This window comes from Mytilus galloprovincialis, chromosome 14 (genome assembly GCF_965363235.1).
Source record: "Mytilus galloprovincialis chromosome 14, xbMytGall1.hap1.1, whole genome shotgun sequence".
NCBI lineage: Eukaryota > Metazoa > Mollusca > Bivalvia > Mytilida > Mytilidae > Mytilus > Mytilus galloprovincialis.
Window position 1 is genome coordinate 61,053,973 of NC_134851.1, and position 22,414 is coordinate 61,076,386.

General features: G+C 31.9%; 1 long non-coding RNA gene across 1 annotated transcript; it reads right to left on the bottom strand.

Annotated features, from left to right (window-relative positions):
• Nucleotides 1-4,743: 4,743 nt before the first annotated feature.
• LOC143059393 (uncharacterized) lies at nucleotides 4,744-5,853 on the bottom strand. Its single transcript, XR_012973475.1, has 2 exons — nucleotides 5,670-5,853; nucleotides 4,744-4,865 (listed from the first exon to the last, which is right to left on the bottom strand). It is a non-coding gene; the product is annotated as an uncharacterized LOC143059393 (long non-coding RNA).
• Nucleotides 5,854-22,414: the final 16,561 nt, after the last annotated feature.

Here is a 22,414-nt window from a genome sequence, read left to right on the forward strand (position 1 = left end):
CCTGTAATTTACCTGTAAAAAGAAATCGGCGCAAATGAAGAAAAAATTCGGCGCAAATGAAAGAAAAAATCGGCGCAAATGAAATGCAGAAACCGCCGGTTTATATCTGTTGATGTTTATAATTTCATAAATTTTAGATTTTACATTTCTGAGTTATGGGGTTTTATTAAATTAAAAAAAGGTGGGATTTTCCAGTTTTCGGACAATAACTAAACAATGCGTCAGCAAATATTATGAAATTTTGGTGAATTGTTTATATCTATTAAGGTAATCTCCTGTTTGATTTTCATAAATTTCAAATATGACATTGAGAAGTAATTTATTCTTTGAAAATGTGACGGGCGTATCATGCGCTCATGTCATTACTGTAAGTGTTTGTTGATTTATATTTATAGCATACAAAAAAAATAAAGCACTTTAAAAAAAAGTTCGGAAGTTGAAAGAATTGCATGTACTTTATAATTGTCCAGGTGGGATTCTTCAAAACAAGAATAAGCTTCATAATTAAAAAAATTTTGGAAAAAAAACCTTCAATACACCAGAAGGAGGACATAGATTTTTTACTTATCTTATTACTAGGAACAGACATGGATCTATTTTGACATTTCACTTCTGTAAAAATATGAATAAAAAAAATAATCCCTAAAAGGCCATGGTCAGGGCATAATTATAACAATAAAATTGAGAATGGAAATGGGGAATGTGCCAAAGAGACAACAACCCGACCATAGAAAAAAACAACAGCAGAAGGTCACCAACAGGTAAGCTGTTTTTATGTTTACCGGACAGGGATAGATAAAAGTGGGGATGTGGGATTAAAAAAAATGGAAATGGAGGGGGGGGGGGGGCTTGGAATGTGTCGTTGCTTAAAGGGAGAGAGTTTTAAAATAACAGCGATTTAGCCCCCCACTCGTGTATACATATCAAACAACAGCCTGATGGTGTACCACCAATAAAGTTTTTATTCATCATTTATGAGATTTATGAGGAAGGGATAGGAGGCCTTATCGATCGTATTTTTAAAGCTCAGGATTTCGGGATCCCCGGGGATTTCTTTCTCCGAATTTCGGGATGTCGGGATTTTAATTTATTTAAATTCGGGACCTCCGGATTTCGTGTTTTTAAGCCCGGGTTTCGGGATAAGGACCCTTCTAAGTTAACCCCCCTCATTTGTTGACCTATAAATTATATCGTCGCTCTATCGGCTATCTATGATAAGCTCGTACATTTCACGAGAATTATTTAATGAGGAAAGCAGTCGACATGCAATCTATATTTCTTTGTTGTAAAATAAAAGGCAGTTACTATATATATATTGCCGGCACTGTGTGAAATATCTTAATTCAAACTGGCAAAATAGCCTATTTCTATAGAAATGGATATTTTACCGGCGCTGGAAAAATAGAATATAAGTTAGCAGATGAACATTTTATGTATACATGATAATAATAAAATTAATTAAAAATAATGGAGACAAGTCCCGTTAGAATAGCAAGTCCCTGGTAAGGGAAGCCAAGTTGAAACCTATTTTATTTAAAGATATGGTATGCAATTCAAATAACTATCTATTATTTCAAAAGCAATCAAGTTTTTTTTAGCTATGCGATCGTCTATGTCATATTGTGTATATATTTTTTTTTATCAAATTTATGATGATGCAATTTAGATTTCTATAGAAATAGCTGAATTATATTAATCAGAGCTGATCAAATATCATATTTGCTATTTTGCCGATGCCCGATTAAAAGCCTTTGCTTTAATGATCTTTAATATAATTATGTTTCCCCCTATTATAAAATCAAGAATTAATGAGTTTGGGATGTTTCCACGAAATGATCAAGAAATTACTTCAGTCTGACGTTTAACGACATTTCAACTGGTACCGTATGTGGACGTCGTCAAACCGGGAACCGAAACGTTCAAGTTCAAGGCCATCATTAGCTCATACCGACCGTTAATATTTGTATATTCCGAAGGCATACTGAATGTTTTACGGAAGGGACCAACCTATGATATACCTAACTGCGGCCAAGCTTAGCGAAAGGTCGTGCGACATAATCAGTCAAACAAACTTTATTAGATTAACTCTTTAAGGAACGATGGTTTTCATTAAGCAATTCAAACCTTCGACCTCACACCTGGGAAAATAGAACACACGTACTATAACGTTGAATGGACTGATCAATATTCACGTAGCTGGTCAAGGTCGTTTAAAGCTTCCATCTTCGTATTCGCGTACATGACTCCAGTCACAATTCTAGATATTATCAATGTGCATGTGAAATTCATTGGTTTTACAATTTTCTGTAAATGATAGTAAAGTTTAAACTTTAAATTTTTAACAGTTTTCACATCTAAATATTTAATTCAAATGTCTCCTCTGGATCCAGGGACGACATCAAAAGTTCAATGTATGATAAAACAAACTCAATTAACATATTGTTTTCATTGAACCCCCCCCCCCCCCCCCCCCCAAGTTACTCATCCTGCCTTTTCTTTTACTCAATGCAGTCGACGAATTAACGTTGTACTTGTAAAATGAAACCGTACTACAAACATGCACTTTTCATATCCTTTCCAAGTTTAAGGTATTCGAATTAGGATAGTGATTTTTTTTCGGATTCCGTTTACTTAAGGAAAAAATATCCCGAAATTGTAAGTACATTCATAACATGTAACCAACCATGATTGTTAAGAAAAAAAGAGAGATGGCAAACCATGGCACAGGAGAATTAAATGTAGTTTATAAACTCCAACGATATACTTCATGAGGTTTAAATTTGCTATTTTTTTTCGGTTGAAAAAACGAACGTAATAAAATTAACGGTATCAATTTTCTTGCACCAGATGCGCATTTCGACAATACATGTCTCTTCAGTGATGCTCGTGGCCAAAATATTTGTAATCCAAAGCTTATATAAAAGATGAAGAGCTATAATCCAAAAGGTCCAAAAAGTATAGCCAAATCCGTGAAAGGAATCAGAGCTTTGCATGAGGGAGATACATTCCTTAATTTATAATAATTTCTATCATTTTGTAACAGCAAATTTTAATAACACAAAAAAAAATCCGTATTTTCATGCCAGTACCGAAGTACTGGCTACTGGGCTGGTGATACCCTCGGGGACTAATAGTCCACCAGCAGAGGCATCGACCCAGTGATAGTAATAAAATTAACGGTATCAATTTTCTTGCACCAGATGCGCATTTCGACAATACATGTCTCTTCAGTGATGCTCGTGTCCAAAATATTTGTAATCCAAAGCTTATATAAAAGATGAAGAGCTATAATCCAAAAGGTCCAAAAAGTATATTGTAAAAATGTACATGTAAATAGAAATAATCAGTTTTAAAAAAATGTTTATTCATTAAATGTATTGATAAAAAGGTGAGTTTCTTCTTGTACATGCATTTAGTCATCCTTAATTTCTTTATATTGGATCAGTTTATCATACACGTTTCGTTTTGTATTTCATTTTAAATACGAATACATACTACATATACTTTAGCGGATAGTTCAACAATGTTATGCAGCTCTATTCTTACAGTATAAAATTAAAAGATAAATGTTCATCCATTTAAAATCGAAAACAGTACATTTATATTTAAAAAAAGAGACCAAAATGACTCAGAAATTAACAACTATAGGTCAACGTACGGTTTTCAACAATGAGCAAAGCCCACACCGCATAGTCAGCTGTAAAAGACCCCGAAATAACAATGTAATACAATTCAAACGAGAATTGTTCCTTATAAACTACGACATTTCTCACAATTATTAATTTATTATTTAGTTCCACAAATGCAAAAGAAATAATCTGCGCCGATGTAACATTTCAATTTATTACAACAACATGCATGCCTTCACTGAATTCATTCAGGTGCAAAATGATACGTTTAAAGTCATTTTGTTTCTATCTTTGGGAGACAATTTCCTACGTTGATGGTACGCTAAGCTACTGTGTGTATATTTTATAGCATGAAAATAATAAAAAAGGAATGTCAGTGCAACCCATCATTAATTATTGTAATTATTGTAATGGATCAGGATTATGAGATACTTATTATAAGTGACTACACTGAAAATCTAAATTAGTCAATTTGACCAATTCAATTAGTCATTTTGACTGTCCTCTAGATGACAATGCACTTTAATCATTTTGACTATGCTCTTAGTCGTTTGACTAGATGGTTAGTCACATTTGACTGAGTAGGGTGGTCATTATGACTATGTTAGGAAGTCAAAATGACTATATGTCATACTCGTTATGACGAATTGGATTGTTCAATTGACTATGCACATTTGTCAGTTTGACAATTGAATGTAGTCCATATGACTGATTGATATAGTCGGAAGTGACCATGTTGGTTAGTCAACATGATTACTGTGAATAGTCACGACTGTTAGACTGTTATTTTAATTTGTGTTGTGTTTTTTTGTTCTGCCATTTAATTTGTGTGCGTTTCATTCCGTTTCGTTCTGTTATGGTTCATTTCTTCTGTTATTCTACTTTTTGTTGTTTCTCTTCCATGGGATTGACAAATACATCTGGAATATAATATCATTAAAAATACCACAGCAGCAATACTAACAATGACAAATTAATAGTATATATATAGGACCACAAAGTGCTCAATGTTCAAAACCTTCCTATATCTTAAGTTTCCATGTGTAACCATTACTCAGTGACATATATTAAAGTCTAAAAATCAAATAAAAAAAATAAATTTATTAAAAACTCATTGTTAATTTGAAGTGTTTATTTCAGATATTTTGTCGGTAACAACTCTGCATGTGTCAGTGTGGTATTCTTTATGGTAAAAAATCTCTCAGCTGTGTTCATACAAATAGCAGTCTTCATTTGCTGAAAAATATAATTGTATCATTTTAGAAGCTAAAATATAACAATAAACAAGATTATCAGTCATGTTAAAAGTTTAAAGAAAAAACAAATTTCAAAATCTTTGATCTAGTGATTTAATCACTCATCTTATACCATTAATTTGTAATGTAAGCACGGGGATCTTGACAGCCACCCATCCTATATCACAACATTGTAACATTGTAATGTAAGCACCAGGATCTTGCCAGCCACCCATCTTATACCACAACATTGTAATGTAAGAACCGGGATCTTGCCAGCCACCCATCTTATACCACAACATTGTAATGTAAGCACCGGGATCTTGCCAGCCACCCATCTTATAACACAACATTGTGATATAAGCACCGGGATCTTGACAGCCACCCATCTTATAACACAACATTGTAATATAAGCACCAGGATCTTGACAGCCACCCATCTTATAACACAACATTGTAATGTAAGCACCAGGATCTTGACAGCCACCCATCCTATATCACAGCATTGAAATGTAAGCACCAGGATCTTGACAGCCACCTTGAGTTTTTAATTCATTGTTGTGAATATCGATTGCAGTGTTTATTTTTAAAAGTTTTTGCTCAGGTGAAAAATAGATATCGCTAAATACTCTTTTCAATCGACAATACGTTGTATGTGTATCAAAATTGATATCCCGTATACATATCCCCCCTTTTTTATTGTCCTTACGTCAACATGTGCCGATATTCCTTTCATTTATACACTCCTTTTTCTTAAATTCAATTTTTGTAAGTTAGAATTAAAACAAACATACATCATACTTACTTTAAACAATTGGTTTATATGACAAAATAACAGTTTCCGTGCCTTCTGGTTTGTTTACATCTACACAATCTATGGAACAAAGGGAACGCGAAAGAGTGCGCGTGAAAACCGATACTCTACACCACGTGGTGCTGTGACCACTAACATAGTCAATTGACCATGCAGGTAGTCATAATGACTTGATGGGTAGCCATATATGCTTTTGACTACCCTTCAGTTGATATTTGACTAACTGAATAGTCATCGTGACTAATTTAGATTTTCAGTGTACGACATTGTTAGGATTATAACCTATCGTCAGTAGGAATGAAATTAAAAGTGGTTCATATATTCATCCGTATAAAAGCGGCACATGTATTTTATTTTATTCTTATATTTCTCATTATGCGGTAAAAGATAATTGAGTTCCTGCTTGCATAAAGAACTTAGAATATTACTTAATACAAAATATCAGTGTAATATTTTGACCCCACTATTTGAAGTTGCAAACTATACAAATCCTTGTTTTTACGTTCGTAGTAACATAGTAAATTCCATTGTCGGTCAACTGTGTCAATTCACGTGCACACTGACTACATTGCTGTTGTATTTGAATTTTTCGGCCAATGAAATGAGACGTAACAAGTTGTTTGTTTATAATACCCAGAATGTTATCAATGAACTATCAAACGCTAAACTTCACTGCATATCACTGTAGTAGCAATACGTTAAAACACACTTTAATTACCCTCCCTAAAAATAGGCTTATTTTAGTACAATGTCCGCCATGTTGGATATTACCGGAAGTAGGTGTTTTAAAGACATCTAATCTATATAATATATCCAAAAGTAGTAAAAAAACAAATGGTTTTACTAAATATTATGATAGTAGCATGATAATACTATATATTTATTTAGGGGCCAGCTGAAGGACGCCTCCGGGTGCGGGAATTTCTCGCTACATTGAAGACCTGTTGGTGACCCTCTGCTGTTGTTTTTTATTTGGCCGGGTTGTTGTCTCTTTGACACATTCCCCATTTCCATTCTCAATTTTAATAACACCTTTTCACATGCTAGTCTTCGATATTGGGCAGAGTTAAGTATGATGTCCGCCATTTTGAATTTTACCGGAAGTGAGACATTTTTTTCAAGTGCATCCCTATCTGAAATCAAGAGTAATAGTTGAGGAAGGTCTATGACAAAATTCATGCTTGTAGCAGGATGTGCACAATTCGTCTGAAATATGCTTGTAGCCGCCGGACTATAGCTAATACAACGATTTTCTTTTTATTTTCAGTTCCAACATAATAATAGTCAATACAATACAATACAATACAATACAAAGGTAATACAGTTTAGTATACTATATCTGTCAAGAATCTCACAATTACAAGTCATGGTATGTTAACAATATGAAAATTTTAAAAACAACTGTGACTTGTGTCTTGTACTGATGAATTTCAAAAACTTATAGTATATTTTATAAAACATATATTACACTTTAAAACAGATTAGAAAGTGATGTTTAACAAAAAGCAATATATTTCTATGGTAAAATAACAATTCAGTCGATGTACAGAAATTATAAATGAGTTAAAAATTGACTAATCATTGAACTCTGGAGAGAACTAACTGAACACACAAAACACACAATACTTTCCTTCTTGTAATATACAACTCTTCAAAAAATGTTTTTTTTAAATAATATATAACAAAACCTATTTCGAAAATAACATTCTTCAAATAGTACATGCATCAGAACTATTTTATTATATGTCTTGAGGAAAGGTATTAACTCAAACTTTACCAGTCAGCAATTGTTCATTAGAAAAGATCTGCCAAATAAAGTAATGCTTGTGACATTGATGTTTTGATTATGTGTTTATTGGTATTTATATTCACCCAAATATCCTATTCTTTACAGCGATGCACGTCTATTTAAGTTCAAATCCGAAACCGATGATTTAAATTTGATGTAAACACACGTTTATATCTTCCTTGACAGATTATGAATGTGGTTCATGTCTATTTTGGGGCACTTTAAAATGCTGTTCGCTGAGCCAAGAATGCCGAAATTTGATCCATAATTGTTAATTTTTTATACATATTTATTTACTTCGATGGAGAGTTGTTTCATTGGCACTCATACCACATCTTTTCATTTTAGTAAATTTATATTCATTTTAATCAATTTCATTTTGTTTTTCATAAGATTTATAAGGTGAATGATTAACACACCCTTTATTGTCACTATAAACAGATAGTTATTTTATTAATGATTGAAATAAAAACATAGAACCAACAGCATACTACATAATTTGAAATATAATCCACAGCATAGGAACCGTATACATTGTCTATTTATAAAGTTCAAAGAGTATCAATAGTGTTATCGTAGTATGTAATTCCAGATGGCATTGTAAACAAATGGTACAGTCATATAAAGATACATAAAAAGTCTCAATTTGCTTACTAGTACACCAATATTAACTTAAAAAATTGTTAAAATCTAACAATACTCATATCTCAATGCTCTTCAACTTCGTACTTTATTTGGCTTTTTTTTTAAAACTTTTTTGGATTCGAGCGTCACTGACGAGTCTTTTGTAGACGAAACGCGATTTGACATCCAACAGTTTCCTATGATATACCATTTTGATATCCAACAGATTCCTATGATATACCATTTTGATATCAAACAGTTTCCTATGATATACCATTTTGATATCCAACAGTTTCCTATGATATACCATTTTGATATCCAACAGTTTCCTATGATATACCATTTTTGATGTAATATGTATTTTGTCTGTTACTGAAAGAAGATAATCAATTGATGAAAACACATTCTGTTTTCCTTTTGCATAAATAACTGATGATGGTAATATAAGTCAAACAAGTAAAAAGAAACTATGTTTATCCTTCGATCAACCCCAGTTTTGTCTGGGTTCATATATTTCAGTTTTTAGTTTTCGTTGTTGTGCTTTGTTGTTTAAATTTTTGTGATGATGTTTTCTTTGCCGTTGAAATGTTTTTCTATATATGAGTTTGGATATATGTTGAGTTGTTAAGTCATGCTTTTTTTTCTACATTATTTTGTTTATTATCTGATATGACTTGTTTTAGATTTTGGTTATAGCTTGCTCTGTAGTGTAGGCTTTACGGTTATCTAATTAAGTATGCTTACACACACGCCATGCAGTCTCTGATGGAAAGTTGTCTCAATGACAATAATGCTGCATGTTTTTTTCATATTCATATAGTAAAACATATACATATTGTAATTTCATGAACATTATCTCTTAAACAATTGAGGAAATTAACATATGCAAGAGACAAATGCACATTCATCTGTGCATTTGCAATTTGTTTACCGATTTTGCAGTTCTTATAATTATTATTGTATTTTTTCATTTGGAAATTTCAAAATTGAACATACCTATGCTCCTATAGTGTACAAATATGATGAAAAGTTCTTTATAATTACTGAAAATTCCATCCTGTGAAATGTTAGTCTATACATCTGTCCGTTACATAGTTTTTCAACAAAGTATATCCATCTCAGAGCGCATACAAAAACTATAAGGTAAATTAATACAATACTCGAAAATCATACAAAAACACCTTAAAGAACTAGTATACATGTATTGACCTATAATGGTTTACTTTTACAAATGGTGTTACTTTTCAGTTAAGATCGTTGGAAAATAGCGTTCATATCACAAAGAAACAACGACTGCTGTCATGTATACGACAGTGAATGAAAGATGGAGCAAATCTCATTTGATTAAGATTTTATTCCACTTTTTCGGAGGGTATAGCGATTTTAATTTTGTAGGAATTGAATAGTTTGATATTCGCTGAGATAACTGTTCAAAAGGTAAAATAACAATAATACCGATCTCTGAGGAAAACTCAAAAGTAAAAGTTCGTAGTTAAATGGCAAAATCAAAAGCCCAAACACATTATACGAATCAATAACAACAGAGCTCAAATGGAGAGCGTGTAGAAACTTATGAATGCAACCCTCAAAAGGTCAATGGACGGGCTATGAAAAAAGAAACACTTGTTATGCAGATATAACACATATGTCCTTACAATGTCCATAAAATTGGAAAATCAATGTCACAATAAAATTGTTAAACATTCTGAAACTTCTCACAGATTCGCAAAACTATAGATAAACTTAAAAAAGAATATAATTTGGACTAAGTAAAAGAGCATATCACGCTATTGAAATGCATATTACAATAGCATTTATTTAATATCCGGATGAATGCCATTAATTTCGCCAAAAGAAGATACGATATAACTTTTGGAATTTTGTATTGCATGAAAATTCTTAATAAATAATAAAATTCAAAATTTCTTGTAAATAAAACCCTGGAAATATGCGTGTTATATAACAAAACTGTTTTGGCTAATTTATTATACTTACTATGCTCTTTTTTGTAAAATGCTCGTTTCTTCATTTTCTTCTTCTCTTAGATTTATTGACACCAAAGAGATTTCCCTCCAAACATACTTCTCTAAATTCGTTATTCTCCTTTTGCGGTTTCAATATATGCATTAAAACGAAAAACAAAGTTTGTTTAAGCGGAAAGTCGCTAAATAATAACAAAAAATAATCAATGCACACATTTAACATTGATTAGTGATCAATATTGATATTTATTCCTTAATTTTTTTTTTATAGATTAATAGATGTGTGTGAACACATGTTCAAATACAAATAACAAAACAATAGACAGACAATAAATCACGTAACGATTTATGATAACTAAAATAGAACAAAATTGTTAAAGAAAACACGAACAACATTTAACATAATACATTACGTTTGGTGGATCATTTTATTAATTTAATGTGGTGAAACATAGTGTTGTTGTGAAGCTGTCCTTTTGGTATATATCAGTCATTTTAATATCACCAACCTTTGTACGATTTTATAAGGTCGCCTTTTTATTCAGCATATTGACATTGGTCACTAAACAATACAAATATAAAAACATTTTTGAAATATTTAGCAATTGTTTACAAACCGTGAAAATATATATATTAATAGAATTTACTTGCTTCTTGATAAAAGACATCATGTTGTTAAACGTTAACGGAACTATGTTTATACTGTACGTGTATAGTTTGACAAAACATTTTCTTACATTGTAACAGATGTAGTAATGGTTTGGCACAATTATGTCTGTATATATTTAGTCATTATAGTAAGTAATTCAAAAAGAATTTCAAACACGTAATCACTGGATTTTTTAATATTAGACAACATCGGAAAAAAATAAAATAAGAATAAATAAAAAAAAAAACGTACAAAACTCATAGATATACGTTTACATAAGCATACATTTGCATAAAAAGTTATCAAAGGCACCTGAATTATAATTTAGTACGCAACGCAAGACACGCATAAGCATACAATAGCACAAGCATACATTTGTGTAAACATACATTTCAATAAGCGTACACCGTTGGGATTAGTAGAGTGTTCCGATATACATAAAGCTTGAAAGCGTAGGTTAGTACACATAGTAATGAAAGATGATGTGAAATATCCGACAATCAATATGAAACATAGATATACAAATCGATAGCTTATTATTTATTTTTTTTACATTTTCTTGATTTCTAAATACAATTACAAACGAGTTAAGGGTAGACTATGATTATTGTTAATATTAAAAAGAATTTCACCTTTTAACAACACACAACAACTATTAATACAACTGCAATAGCACTAGTTCATCACATTCTGTTATTACGTTACACTATGAATGGGACCACCAAAATTTATAATATTGAAACAGAAAATAACAGTTTAAAAGATGCTATATTTAAACAGTTTATAGTTACATGATTATTTAACATTATGAGCTTTATTTCAAAATTTTGCAAGGTAAATTGTAAAGTTGTGCCTTCCTAGATGATGAGTAGAATTTACTGTAAAACATTGGTACGTGTAATTATAATTGTTACGGGATTATAATAAAATGTATTGGCTTAATTACTGATATATTCTTACCTTCCTGTTTATAAAACAAAAGTCCAAAAATCTGCGATGGTTCTGTGTGCAAAATAGCTGGAATTTGTCCTGACGATTTGTGTATCTTTAGAATGTTAATATAACTTGTGTAGAAGACGTAACCCCCGCCGATATCAATATCCCGGTTGTTGGACCTTTGTTTGGTACTAACCACTGTTTTTACATCAGAACCATTATACATAGCCGATTTCAAGTCACCCGTGTCATATTCCATCCAATAAACTCGCTTGTCAACAAAATCTGAAATAACAACCAGAAAACCAATATTACAGTCACAGAGGTAATCTGCATTGACAAAAATCACAATCCTGCAAAATGTGATTTATAATGTTAATTATGAAGATTTGTCGGTTTTAGAAACTAATTATTAATTGCTTGATAATGAATCTTAAAATTCCTTTAGCTTTTCATCAAATCCTGTTTATCGACACTAATGCATGCAAACTTTTTCTGAGGCTGTCGAATTAATCCTTGATGGCTTAGCAATTATACTCCTTAACCTGGGACAGTGGTGTTGCAGCACAACATGATAAAAAAAGACCTGTACAGTAGCAATTGGCTCAACTCAAAATGTCGGTACAAGGCACAAAAACCATATACATAAAATATCGACAAAGGAGTAATTGTAGTAACTGATAGTTATTTCAAAGCGAATTACACCTAGGAGGTAAATCATTTATCGAAAGTACCGGTATTAGTCAGTATATATCCAACGGTTTTAGGTAAAAACGTAATAAGACGCATGAACTTGTGCAATGCCTTATATAAGTAAACAGTACCGAGAGGATGTACGACCTTATGAGTTCTCATAAGTGTGCATATATTGTAAAAATGTTGATTGATGTTCTGCTTTTACATGTACAGCAAAACTTTATACATCTTAGTCATTTTAAAAAAAATATATTTGTGAAAGAATTTGGTAAAGGGTGACTGGGAAATATACTATTATATATGGTCACTTTGGTCTTTTCCCAACCGGCAGTAAAACCTGACCGAAGTTGCTTGCCCACCTGTTTAGTCGTGTGGGAAGTTAAACTACGCAGTCACATCCAGTCCGAATGGGAATATAAGATCCAATGTCTCGTGTAGAGAGAGCACCACGCTAACTACACTGTACGAAGACTTGCAAACATGTTATGAGAGGTCCGTAAATGGCCTGTTTCAAGGCAACATGTGTGTCCTTCAATATATCTCATTTTATCCAGTTGCAGTCCAAACTTTCCTGACGTAATTCCGGAGGGCCTCCTTCCAAGACCTACATGTGGTATGCGTTGATACCTTGTGCTAATCCTGAACATGCATGACACATTTGCAAAGGAACGTTAAGCAACCAACAATCAGCTATTACGTACGCGTGTCATTAACAAATAAAGGGGTCCAGAAATTGTTCAGTACCAACTGTGAAACGTTTCATTTTTTATTGATAAATTTTAAGACACGAAAGAAGAAACAAGCAACTGTCTAAGGTTAGGTTGATGATTGATGTTTTGTTCAACCGCATACTTCACCGATTCACCGATGACGCCAAGGGTAACTCGGGAATATAAATATGGTCCCTTTGGTCTTCTTTGAAATGCATATGGGTGAATATAGACTTTAAAGTGTTTATAGTAACCAGAAATACCAATGATTTAGATTTGTCACCACTGTAGAAATACTGTAATGTTCGAGGAAATTAAGCATAATCTTTATATCTTCAAAAATTATACAAACAAACAAACGTAATTGATTTTTTTGTATTGCTGTCTATATCCAAACGAAGATGTGGTAATGAGACAACTTTTCGCAAGAGACCAAACGACACAAAAATGAACAACTACAGATCACCGTACGGCCTTCAAAAATGAACAAAGCCCATATCGCATAGTCACCTATAAAAAACACCGAAATGACAAATGTAAAACAATTCATACGAGAAAACTAACGGCCTTATTTATGCACAAAATGTAGTGATCAAACAAATATAAATAACCATTGAATTACACTTTCGTGGGTTTGGACAGGCACATACAGAATATGGCGGAATTAAACATGTTAGCGGGCACCCAACCCACCCCCTAACCGTACATTGACTGTCGTATGGTAAACTCTTTCAAAAGTGCTATCAAATTAGAAATCGGACGTGTGTATCTGTATACTTAGCCATATTTACATCTGTGGAGTTATTGAATTTCCTACCAATTTACACTTTCATATACATGAGGATTTTTTACATGTACTAAATACCTCCAAGAGTGTTTCGAAAATACAACGGATATTATGAGTTGCTGTCTGCATGTTATGGTGGTAAATTATTTAAACATGCATATTGGTTATAATCATATCAAAGCATAATTTAATACATGCAAAATTCATTGACAAACGAAATATTGTGTCAACGAAGCGTACAGTATAAAAAGATGTAAAGGCAACGAGGCGTACACACCATGAAAATTAAGACACTTTAAAACGTGTATTTTTGTGTGTCTAGATACAACATAAACATACGATCTTTATAAGTTTGTTAATTTTAAATTATGAAATTTTCAAAAATGTATATTTTCAAAACTATGAGATACGAGAAACATGAAGTTTTGAATATTTAAAAATACCAAGCACGTTTTATCGTTGATATCGTGTTGCGTTTTTTTTATATATAAAATTGTCACATATTTGAAAAACCTTTTAGTAACTAATGAGAATTATTGCAAAGAATATTTTGGAACCAAATATCCGAAGAATAAATATTGAATTTTCTTTAAAAGCATTAATTCCTTTCTGTTTGAACTCAGTGTTACACGGTGTGTTCGATTCGAACGCGTCAACGTCCGGTTTCATCTGTATCGGGGTTATACAGGGTGATTATTTAATGATCCATTACGGCACATTCACTGTATAATTGCATTCGTTGTCCAGATTTAAATGTTGTTAATAAGTTAAAAATCATTATATAAGACACTAATTCGGACACATCTTTATGAACACATACCTATTTCTATATCTATCGGCTGTGTTGTCTTATTAACCACTACCTGATTTTCTAATCCGTCGAAAGTCACCCTGTGCAATGCATCAACCTCGCTGTTGTAGATCCATCTGGTAATGTTGATAAAAGTAACATTCAAAATAATCTTTTATAATGACTCATGTTGAATTTCGAAAAAAAACTTAAATAATTAAATTTACAACACATAAAAAGAATCACGTTTTAATAAATACAATGGACTTTGCACCTGAAAACTCAGTACAATAGATACGTTCATAACTTCACCGGAAGGTTGTCAAACCTGTCATTATTTCCGTCACTATTATCAATCGTCAAACATTGTTCTTGAACAGATATATCATGTTAAGGAGGGGTATTTGCGAAAAATACCAGTCGAGAGAATGTTAAATTTCACGAGCCGTAAGGCGAGGGAAATTCATTCTCAAGACTGGTATTTTTCGCAAATACCCCTCAATAACATGATATATCTGTTTAATTACACCGAATGTTAATGTACTAAAACGCATTGATGATCATGACGTTACAAGCGTCCAGTCGGATAGAGTATTTTTTGGCAAATACCACGGCAGAGAGGGTAAACAAGGCATATCCTTTTAGCAAATACCCCGGCGGCGTTAAAAATGAACGATATTCATTTGATAACAGTAAATTGGTGAAAAATACACTGGCTATTAACCAATCAAAACCCCGGATTCTTACATAAGGTGTAATTATACTATAAACACGTCAAAGTTTAAATTGTGGTTTAATCCATTAATATTTTTTACAATCTGTAACGGTGACCTCTCATTTTTTTCCTGATGAAGGTAAATCAAAAACAAGTCTATGGTTGCAATGAATTTATAAAGTGTTGTATTCTTTTTGACAGCACTGTGTGGAAATTTCTGTTGGTGGACTAAGAGATTATATAAAGATCAGTTGTCAGCACAAAGATTATAAATAACATACTACTATGAGGCAGGCATTACCTGTGAATGGGGACAAAGTGTGTATGAATTTTTTTTTTTATAATTTACATATTTGTTAAAAACAAGAAACTGAAATACCGTAACTTTTCCGATTTTGCTTCTGTTGTTAGGGATTTTAGGTAGCAATATCAGTTAGGAGTTTAGTTTCGCATTTTGGCACCTGTGGATTTTTCAAATAGGAAAGTTATTGTGTAATAAAATTCATTTTTAGAGAGATGAGTGCTAATCTAGCCTTCAAAGATGGTTTATAAGAGCATCAAGATTATTTTACATGTTTTATGGGCTGTTTTCTGTTTGACAATCCGTATTTTCATAGCTAGACCGGCCATTGGTCCAGAAATTAATGTACTGTTTACAAGCACTGTTTTTCTACACGAAGTTTTTGACGCAATTCTACAAAAAAATGAGACGAAAGACATATGATTTTCATTTGATTTGCTGAATGATTTATGTACACAGTTTCAGAAAAGGGACTACTTTAAGCGATTGAAGTTCTACTTTTAGCCAAATTTTGGGGAAATATGTGACATATTTCCCCCCTTTTTGCAATATTTTATAACAAATAAATGCAGATTGTTGCCATGGATACACCAAAAAGAATTATATTTTACCATTTTATATACTGGATATAAAATCTATGGAAGATTCTGATTACATACATATGCCCATATATGACACAAACAGTAAGCTTGATATTGCAAGAAAGCAATGAAAAGGGGATGGTAAAATTCATAAGGGCAAATTTTAGTATTTTTTCCTAACTGTCTATTGCTACCTTACTTGTGACGTTATTTAAGTTATGACATTATGTTCAATGTAAACAAAAAAACGCATATCCACCAGGTAACGGTAATTCATTTCAAAGACAAATTAGAAAATGAAATATTGGTATTGACACTACTGTGTTCCTTGAGTTCATATATTTTACTACACTACTCAAATTCTCACGACAACGAGACCGGAAAAAGAAGTAGATTTCTGCGTTCTGCACAAACCGAAAATTAAAAAACGCAACAAAAATATATTTGAACGATTTTGAGTTCATTAGTACAATGAAAAATTCGGGAAAATTTTCCCGATTTTTAATTTTTTTTTATTGATTTTTCTACTGTTATTGGGGACTTCGTCCCCATAATATGAGGCAGGCATTACCTGTAAATGGGGACGAAGTCTGTATTATTTTTTTTTAATTTCAAGCATGTTGATAAAAGAAACGGAAATACCATAACGTTTCCGATATTGGTTCTATTGTTTCTGTTATTAGGGATTAAGTTGTGACGTATTTTAAGTTATGACGTCATATTCAATGTAAACAAAGAAACGCTGTTATCAGGTAACGTTGTTGAATTACTTCCTATATTTGTTGATATGTTGATAAATATACATTTTATTCAAAGTCTTATGCAAACAAGACCGACCGGTAAACATTTGTGCGCAGATGCAGACCGGAAAAGGAAGTAGATCTTTAAAAAAAAGTTAACGATTTTGAGTTCATTAGTAGAATGAAAAATTCTGGAAATGTTGATGTTTTTCATTGTTTTTTTTTTTTTTTTTATTGATTTTTCTACCATAATTGGGGACTTCGTCCCCATATAAGTTGTATGGTTCTCTATGGGGTCAGAAATTAACCGTATAACGAATTTATTGCACGCTTGACTTTTTCTGCTGCGTTTTGTTGAAAAAACCAATGAAAAACATCAACATTAACAGAAGACGTGACCTCATGAACCTCCTATAAAATGTATTAACCCACTACGGATAAAAAGGGGTCACCACGTGACGGCTTTAAATTTACCCGCAGTGCGATAATTATATCTATATTTTTTTCTCCTTTTGCAGTTTCGTTTAATAAATTAAAACGATAACAAAGTACGTTTACACAAAAATTCACTAAAATCAAAAGAAAATTCTTTACATTTACTAATGATTCATTCCTCACAGATTTCTTATATTTGTAAACCCATTTTGCATTTTTATATATAAGTTATTTTTGTTATATAGATTACGGATTTCGTACATTAAATTGTGCATTGAATGTATGTTTTGTATGTTTTAATCATTTCAGATATGAGTAACAAAAACATCGAACGTTAGTAAATCCTTAAACCATACTGCAGATTTAATTATTTTCGTAAGTACCAATTTTCGTGGATTGAGGAACACTATTATGTTGGGGATATTTTATTTCGTGGTTTTGCCGAAGTTTACATACAAGCCTTGTCATTCGTTGAACATTTAGTTTCGTGGTTAATCTATAACCACGAAATCCACGAAATTCGGTATCCATCGGATAATTATGAATCTACAGTATATGATAATTAAAATAGTATGTGTTAATGAAAAGCTTAAGAATGTTTACCCAATACATTAAAGTTGTAGGATCAGTTTATATATTTTTGTGAAAACTCCGATAGATACGTTTATGCAAAATTCAAAGCGGAAAGTCCCAAATCAAATGGCAATAACAAAACCTCAAACACATCCAACGAATGAATAACAAGTGTCATATTCCTGACGTGGTACAAGTATTTTCTTACGTAGAAAATTATGGATTAAACCTGGTTTTATTGCTAGCCAAACCTCCCACTTATATAACAGTCACATTTGGAAAAGTTGAAAAACGTGTGTCTTATCAATTTGTCATTTTTGAACAATAAAATATGTGTAAATTAACAATATAACAAACCTATTATGTGTGTCTAATGTTAGTCCACATGGCTGAGGTACATTAGCAATAGTTGTTATACTAGATCCATCTGAATTACATCTCATAATTTTTCCTTCATATGTATATCTTGTCCAGTAAAGCTGGCTATTTTCCGGATCGAATGCTACCGAGTACGGACGGGTTGTAGTGACAACAAGTTCAAAATGAACCGTTTGATCATTTGGATATGGGAATCTGAAAAATATATATATGTAGGACTCTAAAGTGCGATGGTACTCTAAAGTGCGATGGTCACGCTAAAGTGCGATGGTCTACGCTAAAGTACGATGGTGTTTTATGCTAAAGTGCGTTGGTTGTTTGCTCGCTGAAGCACGACGGTGTATCACGCTAAAGTTTGATGGTCCAAAGGGTATGATTCGAAGTATTAAAACATCGAGGTTTAGAATTTGTTTTTGCAAAAGCTATTATGCTAAGATATAACATATGTGATAGGCTTTACAATTTACCGGTAGGCGGAAGTAATTGTTTCTAAATTAACATGTCCGACTAAGTAATAATTGCTATAAAGGTACTTTTAATGTTTTGCTAATATCATGTTTTATGACTGAATGAATTTTCAACAATTAGGAGCGTATTGAATATTTGGATAATTGCTGTAGATTGATGTTCACAGTTCACACTATTGTTACAACCTCCCTTACATTTGTCATTAAAAATTTAAAATCCCTAATTTGTTCATTGTCGGAATATGCAACATTTATTTGCATCAGCTTAAATCTAAATGCGAGAGAAATGCAATGTTCGCCGAGCTTTCTCCTTATCCGTATTTTCCTACAATAAACAGTACGAACTAATGTTTTAGCAAACACTTCATAGTTAACGCATGAACACATGTATCTCTATTTTACCGACGTTACTTTTCATTAAAATCGACGGCATTTTAACGGGGATCACAAAGTAAACTGCCACATAAACAATGATTCGAATGTATCCGTTCGCTTCAAATAGAAGCAGGATAAGTATGCGTATACTGTTTTGTATTTGTATAGTAAAATGGTCGACTGTAGGATACAAGTCCCTTTTCCAGTACTCGAAAAAATTGTGATTCAGCCGACAAAGAACGGTTAAATTCAATTAATTACTCGTAAGTCTTTTATGGTGTAAAAATTGTTAAACAAATATTCCTTATACATTTTCCGGTATGTTCATTTTTAGTTTGTATAAACAACTGTTAACGTCATTATCGAACTACGTTTTTACGTCTATATTTTCCCGGACCCTTGCACTTTAGCGTATGGAACCACGTACTTTAGCGTAGACCATCGCACTTTAGCGTGACCATCGTACTTTAGTGTCCCCATCGCACTTTAGAGTCCTACATATATATTAGGCAAAATTGATATTGATCGATCTCCAGTTGTTGTTCTTAAATAAAAACAGATTGCTTTATCTACTCAACTTTACTAATGCTGATACTGCTCTATGTAAAGAAAATATTGCTGGTATAGTAAAGAAAGCTTTCTTAATTATATTTACTAATCAAATCGATTGTTGTAGTAAAAAAAAACATATTTATTTTTCTTAATAGGTCTTTCCACCTTTTCGTTTCTGATTATTATTTTTTTTTCTTCCGCCTAATTTTTTTTCTTGCGTAGTATTGATGTTTCAAAAGATGTTTAGATATTTGGAATATGGTATCGTATAGTTTATATGATTTAAAATTTACAACAAAATACTTTACGTTGTAAGAGTTATCTCCCCAAACACTGTTTTTCTTGTGGCCACTACTCCTTCGCAACCGTAAAAGATTACGACAAATTTATTTTATCAAATTGCTCGTTACATCTTAAGGATTAGGATATTCATTTGGACCGAAGCTTTACGGAGACTCCATATGAGAGTTATTCTCCCTTTTTAATTTGATTTAAGTGATATGCATTTTCAACTGGTAAACCATAAGTGATAGAGACCTAGGGTCTTCAGATTTGAGGTCCTTGGTCCAAAAAAATGAAAATGAGGTCAAAGTCATATTCTAAATTTTGATGTTGGCTTATTTTCACTTCCTTTCAAATACCGTATGACATATTGACAAATAATTTTTCATAAATTGTTAGTTGCGACATGTCCTTACTTGTATATTTTGGTTGAAAGGGTGTGCATACATTAAATGGGAGTTTTTGTCCATCTTACATTTAGAATTACGCGTAAAGTGGTATTACTCATTAACCAAACATATTAAAGACCTAGGGTCTTTTGATTTAAGGTCCTTGGTTTGTGACCTTGAAATTGAGGTCAAGGTCATAGGTTAATACGACGTTCTAGATTTTGACCTTTGCTTTAAATTCATATACATACATCATAAAGCCATAGGAACTAACATTTGAAACTGATTTTTCATATTTCAATATTAAAATAGATCTTTACTAGTGGAAAGACATACAATTGTTCAGTTTTCTTTTTTGTGTTGTTCAGTGATACATGTAACAAGCAATGGCAAACTATTTTCAGTTTTTAAATTCAAATTTGAATAAGATAATATATAACACAAAGATAAAAAACTCAATATTTATACATTACTTCACGGTTATCGCCGCCATCTTGGATAGGGAGCAAGATGCTCAGTGACTACGTTTGTTTACTTCCGGAATTTTGTAGCAGTAATTTTAAAAACCACAATATTGCACAGTGGATGTGAACAATTTGAGAGGTAATTTAACACGATGAAGCTAGTTTTCTTATTACGAAAGAGTTATTGTATTCCGTTAATCTTATTTTACATTAGAGAGAGTATAAATAAATGACAACCATAATGATAAAAAGGTACTTGAATTTGCTAAACAGTCAAACAAAAACAGTTTTATACCATTTTAAATCATTTCTTTTTAGTCAGTTATGAATATGTTTACCAAGAACCAAACAAGATTTATATATATGTGTTTAAATAACATTGTGAAAGGAGACTTGACATTCATTGGTGTGCCCCAAACATAGATGACAAAAATACGTAAGGCAAAAAAATGCTTACAATAAAGTTACATTATAAATCCCCCTCTTCTGTTTATTTGGGATAAAAAAAAGAGCTAGAAATAATTTACTTCTTTTTGATAGAAAAATCATGATGATCATATAGGATTCAAGTTTTAATTCTTAAAAAAATATGTAAAAATTGAATGAAGCCTTGAAAAAGCTACATTGTAGGCAATAACTTGCCAAAAGTAACATTCAATAACTGGGTTATGTATATTAAAATATTGACAATGACAATATTACAATTAGTGTAATGAATAAATGATTACATTAAAAAGATGTGTTGTAAGTGCCATTGAGACAACTCTCCATGTCTTGTAAACAATTGTCTAATCGGCCCTAATATTGCTGTATTGTAAAGAATGGAGCATGCAGCCACCAGGTGTGTACCTCCCTTCCATGTGATTGGAACTTGGCATAAAAATATGTTGAACCATCCTGACTATCACACATGACATTTAGGCAAAGCAACAGGAAAACAATTTCAGGTATATACGTATAATAGGTTAATTGTGGAACCTAGTTTTTTTGTAAATTCATACTTGTTTATTGTATTACCATAATTACCAATTACTCACAGGAAAGAAGAAAAAAAATGAAATAAACAAAGACAGCTGGCCAGTATTAAATGTGAAAAATTATATTGACCATGGAGACAGCACACAATCTGCAAAATTCTGACATAGCAAGTGTAAAGTTCTTGAGATTTGGAATAAAATCAAATCCTAATTCATGATGATGTATAATAGTATATTACATTATAGTTTTGCCATGTAATTTTTGCAAACTTGGAATAAAGAATCGACATTTTATTTCTGTGATAATAACGTACATGATCATGATAATCATGTCCTAATAACCTTTTAACATTTGGTTCAGTCTTGAACTAACTAAACAAAAAACATGACACTGGTCAATAAACGTAATTTTAGTTAAAAATTGATATTCATTTGTTAAATCTGGTTGACTATTTCTTTTGTAGCTTCTTGTAGCTGCTGTCCAAATGTAGTTTTTTGAAATTAAATGTCTTTTAGTTTTATAGGAACAGACTGTAATAAAATA